Source organism: Danio rerio, chromosome 3 (genome assembly GCF_052040795.2).
Source record: "Danio rerio strain M-AB ecotype USA chromosome 3, GRCz13ab, whole genome shotgun sequence".
In the NCBI taxonomy this organism is placed as follows: domain Eukaryota; kingdom Metazoa; phylum Chordata; class Actinopteri; order Cypriniformes; family Danionidae; genus Danio; species Danio rerio.
In genome coordinates, this window is record NC_141023.1 from 39376594 (window position 1) to 39396514 (window position 19921).

General features: G+C 34.7%; 1 protein-coding gene across 10 annotated transcripts in view; it reads left to right on the top strand.

Moving 5' to 3' along the window:
- Positions 1 to 19921, top strand: part of cacna1ha (calcium voltage-gated channel subunit alpha1 Ha) — a 264933-nt gene that overhangs the window by 74044 nt on the left and 170968 nt on the right. The gene's annotated exons all lie outside the window — the stretch shown is intronic.

A 19921-nucleotide genomic window follows, 5' to 3' on the forward strand; every position in this document is an offset into this window, starting at 1 on the left:
TCAACAAAAATATGTAATAGGAACCATCAAAATAAAGTGATACCTGCTTTTTTCATAATTGTAAAATGTCAAAAATTGGTCTGACAAGATCATAATATTTCTTCTAAAACAGATTTGTAATTTGGTTAGAAGATGCAGTGTAGAAATGACAAATTCTTTAGTGTATTTAGCAATAGATTGCCGCGCTCATGTCATAAGTATCTTGTTGACATGTACACCTGGACCACAATGAAAATGTCAGTTTCATGAAAGCAGGCTTGATGCATATCTTGACCTTACCTGTCAGGTAGTGACTATCTTAAAGGAGTAGTTTACTCAAAATCATACCGTTTCAGACTGTCTATATGACATGTCTTTCCATACAGTGAAAGTCAGTGGGGTCCAAACAATGTGATATTTGACCGACCTTTATTGTTTTTCAGAATATACTCTGTTGTGTTGCACACAAGACAGACATCAATGCAAGTTTGGAATGATGTGAGGGTGTGTAAATAATATGCAAATAGCCCCCTGCTTTGGTACACACTAGTGTATTTAAATGTGCTTCAAAATATATATGTTGATAAAAAAATAACCGACATCAACAGAGAACTGTCAGAAGAATTGTTCACCTAAAGAACAAGAATGTGCGCTAGCAAAATAAACAATGGACATTTTGATTTCACACAATCTTTAAGATGTGCTGTGATTGTAAATGGAAAAGATTGGAACTATAGTTATTTCATGAGCTTTGTTTTGGATTTTAAATATTCATGTTTCATACTCGGTGAAAAAGAAACACAAAAGATGGCTGCCGATTTAATTTCCTCTATAATCAGGAAATGTTTTCTTTTACTCCAGCACAAAACAAGCTGGTGTTGCTGCAGGTTCTATCTTTCTCTACATCTTTTCACCATTAAAAGGAAGCTTGTGTTTATGCTGTGGATCGCTCGGTTTGACGGTGAAGCTCAGCATTGTGGGATAGGTCATGGGTTGTGCATCACAGAGAAATAAAGAAAGTCTGTGCTGGCAGAGAAAGGGTGAGAGACGGAAAAAAACAAAAACAAAGAGAGAGTGAGATTGCATGTTCTTGTTTTTGAAACCCCACTCAGGGCACACGGCAGACAGGAACAAGTGCACTTATAGCTTCAAGTCATAAACCTACGATACCTTCTGATTCAGGACGGTCATGTTGCATCTGTATTGTGTTTAAAGGATGAAATGAAAGTGGACGTTTGGAGATGCGATCCTGTGTCGGTTGAAGGCAGCCGATGCTGATGGGAATCGTTGCTTGCGTAACCTCTAGTCTTTGAATGTAGCTATATAGGAGAAGAAACTGAATGATTTATAGGTCTTGGGCATATGGAGCAGAGGAGTCAGTCACAGCCAAAGCATGCTGATTAGGCGAGCGTTTGAGGATTAATATCAGTTCAGCTGGATTTCTGTATATCCTTAGGCCTGCAGCTCGCAGAGTGTTTAGAGCAATGGCGTGGAACTAACAAGGCCTGTACAAATCTGCTGTCGCCGTCTTCGTGCAGTTTTATGACTTCAAATGTACAGAAGCGAGGCCTTTAAAGGACATCCTGTGCACATGACGCAACATTTATGAACAGTTTCAGGTCTGCAGCACACGCATGCTTCGTGGGTCAGGTCACGACTGTAAACACTAATGCATGTTTAAACTTTCATACTGATCCACAGGGGTGGTAAAAGCTCTGGATGGCGCTTTTATGACACGTGTGTTTGCGTCTAGATAATGATAATCGGTCTTAGGCTTACCAATGACAGAACAACATCTATCCGTGCCAAAGCCAACGAGGGGTAACAATCTTGATGTGTAGTTTAGACTCCACTTTTAGATTACAAATGATACAGCAGGTGGCAGCCTGTTCCCCAAAAGCAATTTGGACAGGTTTCATGTGTTGGGGATGGGATGGCTGATTTTGTAGCTTCCGACTGCTGTTAAAATGCTGGAACATCAGTCTCTTGAGTGATTTATTTAAAAACAGAGACATTCAGAGTGTGTGTGAGAAGACATGTATCTTAGCAACAGCTTTCTCTATTGATATGTGTGCAGAATTTGAATCAAAGTAAAATACTGAACAGTGCCAGTCAGTGCTAATCATTTCAGACAAAAGCTGATTATTAAAACTGTTGGCTTCAAATCATGTTGATGATGAAAATATAGGGAATATACATATTAAAGATGTTTTGAAAATTTAGCCATCATTTAATCACCCTTTACTTGTTCAAAACAAGTTTCTTTTTTTCTGTTGAACATAAAAGGCGACATTGTGAAGAATGCTGAAACAGCCATTGACTTTCATAGTATTTGCTTACTCTGTTATGAAGGTTAGTGATTAACGGTTTTCAGCTTTCTTCAAATGTTTTTGTTTTTTATTTTGTGATCAACAGAATAAAGAATCCCAAAGATTTGGAAGCACTGGAGGATGAGAATATTTGAGTACATTTTCATTTTAGGCGATCTATCCCTTTAAAAATGTATTAGCGGTATTTTTAGAATTGAACAATAAAATAAATAAATAATTAAATAAATAAATAACTGCACAAAAATGTAGAAATCATATACTGATATCGAGCTAGATATTTGTACCGATAATTTAAATGATCCATGTCTTGTTTTTTTTCCAGAATTTAACAATAAAAAATAAAAAATTTAAATAATTAGTTAATTAATTAATAAAAAAAATAAAAAATAATAAAAATAAAAATAAATAAATAAATAAATGTACAAAATATATGATATGGAGCTGGATATTTGTTCTGATATCTAAAACGACACATGTCATAGGTTTTTTCACATTTGAACAATAAAATAGTCAATAAATAAATCATTAAATATACAAATAAATAAATAAATGCAAAAAAATGTAAAAATCATTTACTGATATAGAGCTGGATATTTGCACTTATATTTAAAACAATACATGTCATAAGTTTTTTTTTAAGAATTGAACAATGAAATAGTAAATAAACAAACAAACAAACAAACAAACAAACAAACAAAAAATAAATAAATAAATAAATAAATAAATGCACAAAAAATGTAGAAATCATATATTGATATGGAGCTGAATATTTGTAATGATTTTTAAAACCATACATGTCATAAGTTTTTTTCAGAATTGAACAATACAATAAATCAATACACAAACAAACAAACAAACAAACAAACAAACAAACAAACAAACAAACAAACAAACAAACAAACAAACAAACAAACAAACAAAGTAACAAACAAACAAACAAATAAATAAATAAATAAATAAATAAATAAATAAAATGCACAAAAAATGTAGAAATCTTTTTACTGATATGGAGCTGGAAATTTTACTGATATTTAAAACGATCCATGTCATATGTCTTTTTATTTCAGATTTGAACAATGATAAATAAATGCTGATAAAAAATGTGCAAAAGATGTAAAACTGTGTACTGCTATGGAGCTGGATATTTGTACTGATATTTAAATGATCCATGTCATATGTTAGCTAGAAGTTTTCTTGTAGAATTGAATGCTGTTGTGACAACGTTACATAAGGTTCACACAATATCCTATACAGTCTCTGAAACTACAGCTTTTATAGTAAGAACAAGTCTTTGCCAAATGATTTTATCAGTAAAGCCTTTAAAATCATAAAAATGTTTAGCGGTAATGCTAACATAACTAGCACCAACTTACCTGCATTTCAGTGAACAAGGGAATATATTTACATGTGTATTTATAACTTTATCTTAGGATTATTAATTTTGTTAACTTTTTTGTTCTATCTTATGATTCAAATTTTTATTGTTTTGTTGTATATTTTTATTGTTGTGCTGTTTCTGCCATTGCTGCTATTTTACCTTGTATTGTTAGTACTTTGAATTGTAGCACTGTAAGTGTAAGAAAAGCACATTACAAATAAAAAATATTATTATTATTTACATTTTTTAAATCGTTTAGGAGATAAGGATAATAAATGTAAATCAACAACAGCAAGAAAATAACAGCAAAAATAATAACAAGGAGCAAATAAGTTGATTGAACTGAATTAGAATCACATACTGTTTATCTCCAGTCTAGCTGCTTTCCAGCAAATAATAATAATGAGAGAAATGTATAAGTTCGATCAGATCTTTCACTTTGAATTTTTCCAATCCTAAGTAAATATTTAAATGTCCATAAAAAAGTATTTTATTATTCCTGAAAGGGGTGGCACGGTGGCTCAGTGGTTAGTACTTTCACCTCACAGCAATAAAGTCGCTGGTTTGAGTCCCGGCTGGGCCAGTTGGCATTTCTGTGTGCAGTTTGCATGTACTCCTTGTGTTTGCGTGGGTTTCCTCTGGGTGCTCTGGTTTCCGCTACAGTCCAAAGACATGCAGTATAATTAAATTGGATGAAATAGCATCTGCTGCATAAAACATGCTGAGCCAAAACAAGCCGAAGGAAAATGAATGAATGAATTCACCTGCGCATGCATTTCATTGTATATTTTAATGTAAATTGTGTGTTTATGTTAAGGATATTTCATATAAGCTTAAAAGTAACACTGTACAATAAGGTGCCATTTTATTGTTCGCTAGTGTATTGACTAAAATTAACAAACAATTCTATGCAAACTTTTCAGCTATGATGTAAATTATGTGTTTTGGCTGTTCAATTAACATGGCAGAGGCGTGTTGGGGCTTCAAACAGCAACATTGGAAAGGTTTCAAAATACAAATTTCTAGAAATCGATACCCTGATCATCTCAATGTAAACAACAAAAGCATTTTGACATTTTTGTGGTCTGATTGCCTATTGTTTTAAATTTGCAAAGCGAACACTTTTCCATTATTAGTACATCATTGTTGTGTAAACAAATGATACATACAGCATCAAGGTAACAAAGCAGTTCATTTATGGTAGTCCTCTAAAGTCATTCATTCATTTTCTTTTCGGCTTAGTGCCTTTATTCATCAGGGGTCGCCACAGCGAAATGAACTGCCAACTTATCCAGCATGTGTTTTACGCAGCAGATGCCCTTCGAGCCACAACCCATGCACTGGGAAACACCCATTCACTATAGCATTTACACCCACACATACACTACAGCCAATTTAGTTTATTTAATTCACCTATACTGCATGCTTTTGGACTGTGGGGGAAACTGGAGCACCCGGAGGAAACCCACGCCAACACAGGACGAACATGCAAACTTCACACAAAAATGCCAAATGACCCAGCTGGGACTTGAACCTGTCATTTAAAGTCAATTATTTATTTCAACCAAGTAAGTAACATGGCATAATTAATATTAATGAGCCAAGCTTATAGGTTAGAATATGTGACTATTAATATGCATTCCTGTTGACCGTGGAAACTCAGTTGAGTATTTAAAAGCCTATTGAATATTTCATTAGCGTGTTTGTAAGTTAGCTTGCAGCGCTGGGCCAACAGGTCCCACTACAAGACAAAACCCTCTCTACTCAATCAGTCACCAGCAACCAATGTATATCCTACATGTCACAGTCTCCAAGGTGTTGTTGATCTCAGCGGGTTATTGATTTGGTCATGTAAGGTGTGGTGCAATAGACTCGTGTGATTTATTCTCAACAGACGGTTATAAACAAAAGACAGAGAAGCAAAGGGCATAATTGAAAAAAAAAAACTAAGTGGCAATCGATTTTGAAAGCTGCCATGGACGAGTCCCTCTGGCGAACCTCAAATCCACCTGGCTCTGTGAAGTGTTTATATGAGGTGGGAACTGAAAGGATGGTATTTGAGTGGCTGGTGGGAGGTGACTATTTAGGTCGTATTGGACCTCCCTGGAGAGCGACATCCAGCTGGGACCCGCTGCATTTGAGGGAGATGGATGGATTCTAGCCTCATAAGAGAGCCAACAGTGGCATGGAAAAACCCTTTCCATTCGGGAAACTGAAAAGCGAGTCTTAAAATGCAAGCAAAATTGTCTTGTCCTCAATAGTGCTGCTACGTTTTGTTGTCTGACAGCTCGTGTCTGTATTCGAGTCTTCCGTAAGTCTTGCTTATAATGCCAGCTGTGACAGGAACCACTTCAGAAGCATCCGTTTCCAAATCTCGCCATGCTGTTGAGCCTGGTTCCTCTCTTGACTGAAATTTTTCGCTACTGTGTTGATTCAGCTGCCATCTCACTTTGAATTTAGACCACACACACACACACAAATGACAGTGTGTTAAAAGCTGCTGATCAGGTGTTGGTTTGTGTGTTGATTCATTTGCATTGAGAGTGACAACTGGATACAGGGAAGGGCAAGGCTTGGTTGATAGAAGATGATAATAAAGCATTGGTTTTTGGTTCTAGTTCAGCAGATGCTAAGTGGGTTCATGACTAAATAAAGAGTTCTGTTGTCACATTTGACCCTTCGTTGAACTTTGGATTTCTGTAAGGATCTTGACAATTTTTTTTATTCAAAAGATGAAGTATTTTGATGTCAACCAAAGATAATACATTTTTAAAGATGTCTTTATAGACAATCAGAGTCTACATAATAGCGAGTTGCATTCGGCCAAGGCTGCATGGTTGCTAAGTGGTTAGCACTGTCACCTCACAACAAAGAAGGTCGCTGGTTCAAGTCCTGACATTTCCGTGTGGAGTTTGCATGTTCACCTCGCGTTGGCGTGGGTTTCCTCTGGGTGCTCCGGGTTCTCCCAAAGTCCAAAGACATGCGCTAAAGGTGAATTGGGTGAACTAAATTGTCCATAGTGTATGAGTGAGTGTGTGTGTCAACAAGTGTGTATGGGTGTTTACCAGTACTGGATTGTGGCTGCAAGGGCATCTACTGCGTAAAACATATGCTGGAATAGTTGGTGGTTCATTCCGCTGTGGCGACTCCTCATAAATAAGGGACTAAGCTGAAGGAAAATGATTGAATGAATGCATTCTGCCATATTTCATGACAAGCACAAGAAAACACTTTCATATACTGTGTGATTTTCTTTTTTATTTGTGGTGAGTGCTCACAGTTTTTTGCAATAACTATATATGATACAATAAACCTATGAAGATCAATGGGATCTACGCGTCTATGTGTCAAATTCCCAGAATGCATTGCACTGCAGTAACACATTCCTATTCTCTATATGTTTTTGGAATCACATTGAATACCAATTAATCTGCTGCCATATATTGTGAGTTCAAGTAGAAGAGGCTGAAAAGCTCTATGCTAATGTTTCCGGTTGTAATAAAATATTTCTGCATCGGATATCATTTCCTTTGGCCATATTCAGAAATTTAATTAGTAACGATTACTGCGCTGGGAAGTAATGTTTTGTTTGTGTGGGCAGCATATTGGTTTTGTGCAAATTTGCACAATTTCATAGCTGTATTTGCATTAAAAGCCTCTGTTTTCACCTAGAATTAACCTGTGTTTAAAGCCTGCATGAAATCAACATTTACAGTGTTTATTTTGCTAGCTCACAATGTTATTTTTAAGGTAAACAGATCATCTATGCAAGTTAATCCAATGTAAAAAACAACTTTGTTTTGATTTGTTTAGTCAAAGTATGCTTCCACCTTTGGAGTGGCATTCCTTCAGTTGATTTCAATTTGAGAGCTTCCATAACAACTGTATATTAATATTCTTAACATTAATATTCTCAACTTCTTAATAATATCTTCTTAATATTCTTCACGCCTAACTGTTAGTTACCCTGGCTTCTACTTGATATTTAGTTTCAGTTAATTACATCAAGTATTACATCAACATACTAAAACAAAAATTCCAGCAACTTCTGGTTCATGCAGATTTTAAGCATAAACGCATTAAGCATAAGCTGCTTTAGTCTTTTTTTTAGTCTTAAAAAAATCACCAGTCTTTCTTTGAGACTGGCCATATTTTTTTAATAGTTAACCATAATAGGTAACATTTTACAATAATGTTCCAATAGTTCAGTTTATTTAATGAAGTTCATTATTAGTTCATGTTAGTGCACATTGTATTTTATTAATGCATTAGTAAATGTTGAACTTTGATTAATAAAGGCTGTACAAGTGCATTGTTTTTTCAATGCATTGCATTTCATTGCCATGCATTGTTTTTTCTAAGTTTGTGTTAATGAATACATTAACTAACATAAAATAATGTGTTACCTAAAAAGATTGATTGCTCTGATTGAATTCAAAAGCAAGACTCATTATATCTTGTGTAGCAAACTGCTACACTAGTTCATAAAACAGAGTGTTAACTAGCCCCTGATCAGGTTAATCGAGACACATTACCATTTCCACTTTGTATCAACATGCTTTCAGAAGTGTCTCCTGTGAACACTTGTGTTTATATTTCATTAAGATCTGCAAGATCTACGTCACTTTTGCAGAAGTACTCCTTGTGATGCACAAGCAGGGCTGGGGAATAACGAAATGCATGCAACAGTGTTACTGTACTTATTTAGAATACAAAATACAAGTATTTCATTATAATTACATTTTAAGGTGGTAATTATATATATATATATATATATATATATATATATATATATATATATATATATATATATATATATATATATATATATATATACATACAATTTTAGATTGCCAAAGTGATTACTCAGATTTTTAATGTCATTTATGTAATTTATTCATTTAATATTTAAATAAACATTTGGATTTTAACAAAAAACAAAACAAAAAAACAACTGAATTACTATCCATTGAATCAATCTTGTTTTTATTGTTGAATGTAAAGTAAGATATTTCAGCCTGATCTCACAAGAAAATGTAAATTTTTTACGTTTTGTCAGTTTAGTGGCTAATTTGTTTGAATTCGGATGAGTTCACTCGTACAAAAATGTACGGTTTTAAAAAGGAGGTGTGGCACCCAACCCTGCTCTCAAACCCAACCATCATTGGGTGATGAATAAATCACACTAAATTGTAAGAATTAGATCGTATGAATTCTTATGAATTAGCCACTGAATTAAAATGTTAAGCGCAACACATTACTATTTACATTGGTATTAACATGCTTTCAAAAGTGTCTCCTGTGAACACTTGTGTCTATATTTCATAAAGACCCTTCTTACTTCAAGATCTACATTACTTTTGGAGAAGTACTCTTTGTAATGTACAAGCAGGGCTGGGGAATAATGAAATACATGTAACATATTTAGAATACAAAATATGAGTATTTGATTAAAATTACATTTTAAGGTGGTAATTAAATGCATCCGATAAGTATTTATGATTGCCAAAGTGATTATTCAGAATTTGTATGTCATTTATTCATTTATTTTTTAAGTAAACACAGAGATTTTAACCAATTAAAAAAAAAAGAAAACTGCAAACTGTCTATCTAATTAATCAACTTTGTATTGTTTTTATTGTCGAACGTAACACGAGATATTTTGAAAATAAATTATTTTTATTTGGTCATTCATTTTTCTAGATTAATGCGATTGAAACATTTTCCAAAATGTCTATTTTTGGATCTACATAAAGGTTGAGGAATAATGATGGAATCTGAATACTGAACTCTCCTTTAAAAATAAGTCTTATGTTTAAAATAAATTAATTTTTTACACATTTTAGAAATAGCTGAGTGATTTTGCAGTCAAATACAAAACTATGAATAATGTTCTTTGCTGGGCACCATTCCCCACATCTTCACACCTGCCACAGCCCATGCTGTTTTATGTGAGCTACAGCTCCTGCCTGGCTGTCAATCACAAGAGTTTGTGCGCTGCATTCTCTGTGTGCGATGAAAGCAGAAACTGATGAATAAATAAAAACTGCATAGCAAAAAAACTGGTGCTAACGGCAAGGTCTTTGTCCGCCACACTGAGGTTGTCATGGCAATGTGGACCATTAGTTTATATGGGGGCTTATGAGGCATGTTCTCAGCACAGCAGCTTTTTTTTGCTGCATGACAGTAAAACATAATTCGTTCTGTATTTAGACCCATTTAAAACAGCTTTTACGCAATGCCACATTGATACATGAAATTCAGGAAATCCCATAACAGCTAAGGTTACATGTAAACGAATTGGTGTGTGCTGGAAATGAAGTATTAGGTAGTTTGGTGTAAGGTAAGAGGGGAGGTGCCTGTGGGCGGCACTTTGGGCTTTCACTGCATTATAGTATGAGGGGATTTCTCTGAGGAGAAGCTCTTACTAGGAACTACCTGGTTGCCAGGCAACAGCGGAGCTCATGCCTCACACTTCAAGAGAAAGTACAGCACCCCTTTATGCCGAAAGCACAGGCTTTGCTGAGTCAATATCATACATTATTAATGACCAGGGTTATGAGATGGTTTGGACAGGGGGCAAAGGGGAATTGGGGTGGGAGAGGAGAGGATGAAAAATGAAAGTTCCATTTGGACCAATTTATTTCTGCCGTGTTCATTTGTGTCGGTCAAACAAACAATAAAAGGCTGCAGACGACTGAAGGGCTTAGAAAGGGGCCCTAGAGTGGTGTTCAATAGCTCAGTTTTAGAGTTGATTTGATAATGCGTGTTTTTGTGCAAGTAGCAGTTATCAGAAATTAGGCCACCAAATGTTTTAGGTAATCCATATTCATTTTCTTCATAGAGATTTCAGCTAATTTCTTTAAAAGAAGATGGAAAACATGCCAGCCAGGTCTGAGATTAATTAAACAATTTATGTCACAAATGTTGGTTTATGATAAAAGGTTTTTGAAAAAACTGAACAAAATGAAATGTATCCACTCTTTACTTTGTTGATCTAAACCTGCATTTATGTATTTCTTCTTTTGAACATAAAAGAACCAAGTGGTTGACGATAGCTGTTGACTAAAATTGAGTGATGTAACAGATCACATAATGATTTTTTAGTCACAAAACATTTTTCAAATCAGCCAAAAAGGGGAGGAGACAAATGTCATTTGCTTTCTGTTTATTACAAAAACAGTACTGCAAGACACTTTTGGATGTAACAAACAGAACTTAGAACCTCTAATTTTATTAAAAATAAAATGAAGAATTAATTAGCTGGATAAAAATAAACTATAAAAGTTTCAGTACTGTGAAAAAATTACTGTTACTACTACTGTTGCTGATGTATAAATCAGCTAAATGTATAAATCTAACATCATAATTTGTACGACCCATATTTATTTTTTTTGTCTCATTTTCAATAGATGATACAGTTATTCACTCATAAAACTTAATGCTTCATTTTTTCATAACTTTTGAAGAATTTTTCACTGGCATATTTTTGGCTGGTTGATATTTTGATGGCCACCTATTGGTAAAATAATGTAATTGCTGCATACAACTTTCCTTTTTGAGCATGATAAATGCATTTTATTCTTTAGATTATACATCAGTGATTATATCTAAACTTTAAACTGTTATCCCAGCATTTCTGTGTTATTTCACTGTTTGTAACTTCATCACTTACTTAAAAGACTTAAGACTCAATCTCTTTCTTGATTTTTGCATTTTTCAAACACAGATTTGAATAGAGCAATTCAAATTATTTGAAGGAATAATAAACATGCAAATCACTATCATTTATAATTTATGTTGTGTGGGTGTTAAGATCCTGATCTTTTAATGATTAATCAATGCAGCTTACACTGAATGCATTGATGCAGGCTGAAAACACCTTTGATAAAACCCACCACATCCCGAATAACGCACCACAGCTTTTTCCGTCATCATTATATTTTACAGGAAAGCCTAAATGCTTTCATACATGTGATTTGAATGACTTGAGAGGCAATCTCACTGTGATCGTTAGAAATTTAGGATTAATCTAGCAGTACAAAATGTATTAATCTGCGGGCAACGTGATTTGTTACACTTCTACTAAAAATACAATGAAATCAATGACTACAGTCAACTGTTTGGTTATCAACATCCATCATCCAACAGACAAAAACATGATTTGAAGGATGTTGGTTATCAACATCCATCAAATCATGTTTTTGTCTGTTCAACAGAATAATAATAATAAAAAAAAAACTCAGGCATCTCAGACATCATTATATTTACAATAAAAGTGCAAGTGTAAGTGATAGCATTTTGGGTTGGCAGAAAGGTCTCAGCCTTTATCTTCTTCCTAATTAACTAATGAATGGAACGTTTTTTGTTACCCTCATATTTTACCTAAAACATAGTATTTATACTGATTGGCGTTGGATAGCAAATTGCCCATTACATAATGAATATTTTCTTTTTTTTTTTTTTTTTTTACTTATTTTCACAAAAAAGAGGACAAGGAATAATTTTCCTCATGTTTAGGTAGCATTATTTCAATGATAATTTTTCTGGAGGAATATGTTAGCAGTTAATCTCGAATCTCTCATAAAGCTTTCTTGAAATATTCAAACATTATTGTTGAAAATCTAAAACACTGGTGAAAGTGAGAGGGGTTTCTTTTTTTATTATTTATTTGAGATTACTGTCTCAAGCTTTAACAAAACATTTTGTACAATCAAGGTTGTAATCCACCCCCCCCCCCCCCCCCTTTTAACCTTTCCACTGAAATGAATTAGCAAACAATTAAAATTAAAATACAATTACAACAGGAATAGACAAAAATATAGCAGAATAGAAAATGTTAATAATAATAATAATAATAATAATAATAAATTCATAAATAAAATAAAAAATAAACTTTACAGAATCTGGATTCATTACCAATAAGCCACAGATGAAGTGGTCATTGAGCTTGAAAATCTTCTGTGACCTTTAGCAAAGCTCTTGACCCAAGAGTACTCCAGTCAGAAGGTCTTGACAGCATCTTGAAAACTAATTTCAGCTACTCTATAGTAAATATAGATTTGCTATTTGCTTTTTTAGTGCCTCTGCAATCCAAAATGTTGTTTTAGTGCGACATATACTTGTTTTGCCCTAGTAACTTAAGCGAGCTGGTTCAGCGAAGCGAATCCAACATTTAGCTAGAAATTTGTGCAGTTTGGCCTGCGGTTATGAAAAGTAAAGCACTTATGCAGGGTAGGCAGCCCCACAGAGAGACTTGTGATGGCTGGCATTTTGTGGTAACTCAATGGCGTTTAAATTGCCATTTAAAAGTGCATTAGCTAATGTCAATGATGTAATGAAAAAAATGTTGATACTCATTAGCCTTCCCACTAGGCCAGATGGAGCTGTATTATTACTGTACAAAAGAGCTCACAATTCCCAGCTCGGTCTACCGTGATCCACTTGTATATGATAAAAAGCTCGAAATGTTCCCAAAACAACCAGCTACCACACAATAAATGACTTATTTTAGCTGAAGTGGCGTGCAACTTGCTGATAGCGATATGTTTGAAGAGGCAGATGCTGTCGTCTTATCTGTGAAAATGGTTTGCTAAGAGCTGTGCTAATGTTTCGGGTAGCAGCTACATGCCACAGAGCATATATTAGCTTATCTGACTAGACGCCTACACTATATGCCCTGATCCTGTTTGTTCCAGTGTGTGGCCCTGAAGTCGGTTCATTGCTAACACTTGGTGTCTTGACCTTGTGTCGTCCATCTTTTTGTTTAGCACAGAGATGCCCAAAGTTAATGATCTGTCTTTAAATGCAAGTACTTCACTATTTCTTTTTGGTCCTTAATGCTGTGTGTCTGTGTTTGTTTTGCTCTAAGGATAACTCGTTCTTTGCTGCATTGTAGTTCAGAGTATAGTGTTTACAAAATGTTTTCAGAAATTAAAATGAATAATAAGTAAGAAATAACTGATTATAGGCCATTGAATTTCTAGAAAAATAAAGCACACCTTAGGTGGAGACTAAGTTAGGAATAACTGTTGATGGGCCATTGAATTATTACACTGCAAAAAGGGCCTTTTTTACTTCGAATTTTTGTCTAAAATTGTCTAAAATAAGCTGTCAATGTGGTAAGTTAAATTATCTAATTTCAAAGATTTTGCTTACCCCACTGGCAGATTATTTAGCTTGTTTTAAGGAAAAACTCACTTAATTTTAACATATAATTTCTGAAAACAATAAAATATTTTTTGTTTGTCTAAGAATTGCTTCTTGATTTGAGAATGATTAGACATATAGGACTCTATTTTGATGATCTAGGTGCAAAGTCTAAAGCGGATGTTGCTAAAGTATTAAGGGTATGTCCAAATCAACTTTTGCTATTTTAAGGATGGATAAATATGGTTTGCGCCGCGGTGCATGGTCTAACAGGGTTGTGCTTATTCTCTTAATGGGCCCTATCATACAACCAGCGCAATAAGGCGCAAGCATGAATCCGTGAAGTGTTGCTATTTTCAGACAAACGCAACCTTAATTTTTTTCATTTTCCACCACATTGGTAAAATAGCAAATCCATTTGTGCCATTTTGTGGACTTATGGGTGTTTCAGTCTAGAAAAGAGGTGTGTTAAGGTGCATTGTTGGCTTGTTGCTATTTTGAGGAACTAAAATAGACACAATAGACCAGCTGAAAGCAGGTTTAAAGTCTAGCGCAGAGCGCGTTAGTTGTTCACCTCGCTTACACATTGCTTAATACACAGAGGATTTACAGCAATACGCAAATATCTTTACAAATGAAAAAGAATTAAAGGATTAAAATATTTTTTCAATTATTGCTTTCTACATAAATACAAAAACCAATGCCTTGTTGCCTTCTTCACCTCGGGGGGCTTTTTTAGTTTATTCATGACAACTTGCTTTTGTATGATTTTGTTATTATTTTTATTATAAGTGTTATTTATTAAATGCATATTTATATTTGTTTTATTAAAAACAAAAATAGATTTGTCCAACTGTCAGGCTTTGGACCATATGGGGCATAGCATGTGTATTTTGATATAACTCAGTTGTTTGACCACACTTCATTATTATTGTCCATTTATTAGTTTGCTGGAAATTAGAACTGAATTTAGAAAGAGTTTTAAACAAATCTTTGCGCAAACAAAATTAAATATGTAGGCTAATGGATGTCTGGGCATACAACATGTTTCCTTATCCACGAAAGAGAGAAAGTGAAAGTAAAGGCTGATTGGAGGAGGCTCATTCTTTATCCTCTCACTGCAGATGCTCTGTTAAACTGTTTTCCCGCTAGTCAAGCGTTCAGTTTTTCCACTTACAAAGTCCGCCATGAAAATAGCAAATGCACCATGGCGCGATGCAACTGACTCCTAAAAGGATTTCCTCTGGTTGATTTATTCTCAAAATACTCCAATAACTCATTAAGAAAATAAGCACAACCCTGTTAGACCATGCGCCGTGGCACAGAGCGTATTTTTCTGTTCTTAAAGTAGCAAAAGTGGATTCGGACACGCCTTTAATGCTTTTGCACCCTGCGCTTTAGACTTTGTGCCTAGATCATTAAAATAGAGCCCAATGAGTTATGGGTGCTTTGAGCATAGAATGCATTAAACCAAACTGAGTCTCATCTCACATTCCCTTTTAGAATCAGTTGGTCAGTCAATATTTAAAATTTGCTAAGGTTTTAACAAATAACAAAGTATATAAAAAGTCTTTGTATCCTTTTGTTTTGCATATTGATTTATTGTTATTACGTTTCATCTCTTTTTATTATTAGAAAAGGAAACTCATGCTATAATGACACCACAATTAACTAAAAGCTAAAAACCTTTTCAGTGTTGAACTTGATCAGATATGCCCAAACTAGGGCCTGGGGGCCAAAGTTGGCTCTTGGTAACCTTTGATTTGGCTCGCCATCCCTTCTAAGAACACAGGAAGAGTGATGGGAATGGTTTCGCTTGAGATTGTCGCTTCGAATTTAATGTAACATTTTGTTTGTTTGTTTTATGTTTAAATTAAATAGTGTAAATTAATCAGATTTAGTTTAAATGTACATAAATGATGGATAGACGACAATGCAGAGACTTTGATGAGCAAATCAAGTCAAAGGCAGATTCTGCTTGACTACACTGTGATAAATCCCCAGAATTTCACAACATGTAACTGTAATTTTTCACAGTAAATTACATTAGTGTCACTTTACAGGATTTAACTGTTTAATTTTACATATTCAGAATTTTATTATGAAATTAAGGCAGGCATCATGATTACAGCAAATTACTGTAAAATGTCTATGTCTTTTGCGCATCAGTTATAGGAATTCAAACACTATTACTATTTTATTCAACATAGAAATTAATACACACTAACTTTTATGCTATTACAGGGACTTTTTTGTGATGTTTAGAAATATTTACAGAATTGTTGTTATTATAAAGTACCTCACAGAAATATAGTGTGAATTTACATACATTACCATACTGTGAAAGTAATGCAATTAATAGCCAGTTATTTATTGTAAATTTACAGAATATTTTACAGTATAGTGTATTTAGCATTGAACTTCACTGTGTTAATGCGACTGTTTATGTTTTTATTGCAATAAGTTATCATTTTAAAAGTTATACTGCATCAGTAAATGTGATTTAAATTAATGTTTTTTTGTTTGTTTTGAAACTATGAATAATTATGAAATGAACCATGACAACTGTAACGCAACATAGTTTGGTATAGTTACCTCTTGCCCACTGCTTAGTTTTTTGGCCCTTTGGTGCTTAATCTAGCACAAACGGAAAAGTTTGTGCTAGATTAACTATTTTAAAAATTTAATTATTTTTTGATAGAAAATATTTACTAATCCAATTTATCCAATTTAATTGTGCTTGTTAAATCTGTGCTATGTGCCTTGTTTACTGTGCTATGTAAAATCATTTCAGAAAGATATACATTGGTTTAACAATAATTGTAAGAACTGAAAATGACAAAACATGTTTTTCAGTAAAATGCAAGACTCATATTTTCTGAAGCCGAGTCACCACATTATATCAGTAGCACGTGTCGTTTGCAGCATTGCAGCGTTTGTTAACACGATTACAAGATCAGCAAAGAAATATCCTGTGAAGCCACGTCATACCTCATCTTAGCGGTGCGAGAGATAGAAATGTCCTGTGGCTGAGAGAGCTATTTTAATACAGCTGTCATATTTGCTCATTTAACGATGTGCTTGCTGTTGCTTCCTGCATTTTACCTTGTTATTAGCCGAACCCTCTCTGTTTGAGCCTCCAGCACCTTTGTGTGCAACAGCCAGCCGATATAAGAGCATACAATCATAACTTTAGGTATAAATAGCTCACGCTTGCCCTATTCATAATCACAGGTTAATGACGAATGGGAGATACTTTAGAGGTGCTGCGAAACTGATTTATGGAGGTTGATTTTAAAATCAAGGGCCCACACAGGCTGACAGCTCTTAGCTGGCACCCTTACTGGAAGTCCCAATAATGTAACTCACACCAGTCAACAGAGGGACCACCCGGGGGCTTCAGAAAACAGACAAATGGCTTGTTTTGTAGCTGCTCGGCATCACGGCTGTATTTACACACGTGTGTTTGTTGTTCTTCATGGATGTTTGCATGATGAGCGGGATTCACTTCCTAATTAGGTAAATTATCAGAGCGTGTTAGTGTGTTATAAATGTAAAACGCCGCGGTATCAGGAAACAAATCTTCCCTTACTCTAAACGCCACATTCTTTTGTCTGTGCGGAGTATGAAGTGTTACTGTTTGTAAGCATTCCTCCCCCAAGCGCTCTGGCAGACTGTCCAAATACGAGCGTCTGCATCGCCAGAAACCGAGGGGTTTCCGCGAAGCTCAGCGAACATGGGACTTTCACCCAGCTGATGAAATATGACGTGCCCTCACATGTTGTTTATGAGCCCCTATTTAAGCCCACCTCATTCACTTACCATTCAAGAGCTTCTCTCAAGTTTAGAGTGCGTGTCATGCTCAGTTTAGACTTATATAATTGAGAGGAGTCAGCCGAGGGCCAGCGCTCCAAAACTCCATGAGAGAAGACAGAGGAACATTCCCACTGTGTTTATATGTCCTGTGAAGTACTGATTGTTAATCCTCACTGTGAAGAATCCCTTCGTTAGGGCCTGATGCTTATGTGTTTGTATTGTCTTACATGGACGATTGTGAAAGATGGCATTGATGGATTGGATTGTGTGCTGGGAGGGATTTGTGAGGTATAGAGTGACAATTAGGATGGAGATTTATCTTTTCATACTTTAGAGTGGCCGATCTCCACAGTTTGATTGCGATGTAATTGTACGCTTTAAAAATAATGAGGAGCTTGAATGATTGCTCATAGTTGCAGTGACGGCTGGATCTTGGCCCAGACGGGCCCCTGATAGTCCTGGATTCCACACTTTATGGATTCTTCCCGATATTCCTGTCATTAAAGGAGTCTCAGCAACAGACGGTAGTTTTTTCGAGGCGAAGGGGAAAAGGGTGTTAGAGGTACTGTGTGTGTGCAAGGATTTAGCAGGTCAGACTTTGTAAAAACAAATGTTTATCGGCAATGTTTATGCAGGCACTGCTTTCTCAAACAAGTTCTCTGTGTGCTGAAAAGCCAGTTGTGTGGAAAAAGGATGATTGTTTATTGTTTATTAGGTGTAATATACTGTAGAATAAAATTAAATACCTGCTGGAATTTATTGTGTAGCCACTGTATATGCTGATTAGTTGGTTTATAGTTTTATTGGAACGGAAAGAAAAAATTGCTTGATTGTATAAAGGGATAACATGTTTTTCACAGAGACTTGCTCAATAGAAATAATGCAAACATATTGATGAAAATGTTAGTTAGTTATTTGTTCTCTTTAAGGTTGCATTTATTTGACCAAACATGTAGTACAACATTTTGAATTTCAACATATTTTAAAATGTAATTTTTCTCCTATTTTTTCTGACATTTGTGTACTGTATATGCAATTCCATGCAAAAGTTTTCACCAAAATAGCGAAACCGTTTCTGCTTTTTGTACCAGCAAGTATTTTACAGTGCTTTAAAATGTTCAAAAATGTCTCTGTTAATGTTTTCAAACAATTATATTTCATTTACCAATGTCACACAAGTGCTAATTTCATATCTGTCACATTCATGACAATGCATTTTCCTCATGAATGCAAAAAATGTCAAGTAAAAGAAAATCATAGAGAGCGAACTCTTATCTTTTGATTAGCATTATTTATTTTGGGTTGAGCAGTTTCATTTCTACAAAGTATATTGTATACTGTACACTAGGGCTGTGCGAGTTGGGGAAAATATTTTTTTAACAGATTTTTTTAACAGCGGAGAAATTAAAATGGTCGTGCCGAACTGAGTCTGATTTTCCTACGTTTTTTTTTCTTCACTCAACTATTGGTAAAGTTTTTGTCGCCACTGGCTTGCATAGTTCAGGATCTGAAAAGCTACTCATAGATGGATTTGCTCCTCAGTGTTTGGACTCTCAGTAATGACTTCAACCACACTGAACTGAGTTAAACTGAACTGAACTTAAACACTAAAACTGAACTACCCTGATCCAGTTACTATGACCATTTATGTGAAGCTGCTTTGACACAATCTACATTGTAAAAGCGCTATACAGATAAAGCTGAAATGAATTGAATATTTTGATTTCGATTTGATTTGTGATTTAATTTTGTAGTCAAGCTTCAGTTCAATATTCTCTATCTTAGCTTCTTACTGCTAAAATGCAGTGAGTGTTAGTTAAGACCTGAAAAGATAACTTACTCCAACTTTTATTTAAAATTTGTTTTTATATATTCAGAAATTAAACACAAATTTTTCTCTAGGCCAGACAGTAGTGATTTATGGCGTTAGTGATCTCCTGGTGCCTTTTTGATGTTTTTCATATGGTGTAACAGCCACCAACAGTTCTGAAATTGTACTTTGCTATTGCTTGCTACTAGACTGAGTGTCACTAGCAATACTTTAAGTTGACCTTTTAGCAAGACGCTCCTCATATAGCCGCCTGTGTTGCTTTTTTAGGTGCTGGTTGTTGTATTTTGCTCGTGCTGTGGCAACAATTCTTCCACAGCTCTTAGAAATTACCTGGTTTTGTTTGGTGTCCATGACTTTGAAAACAAAATATTTTATACATTATCGACATGCTGTTTTTTTAATGAATCTGTTAATGCTTCTGAAGTAGCAAATGCCACC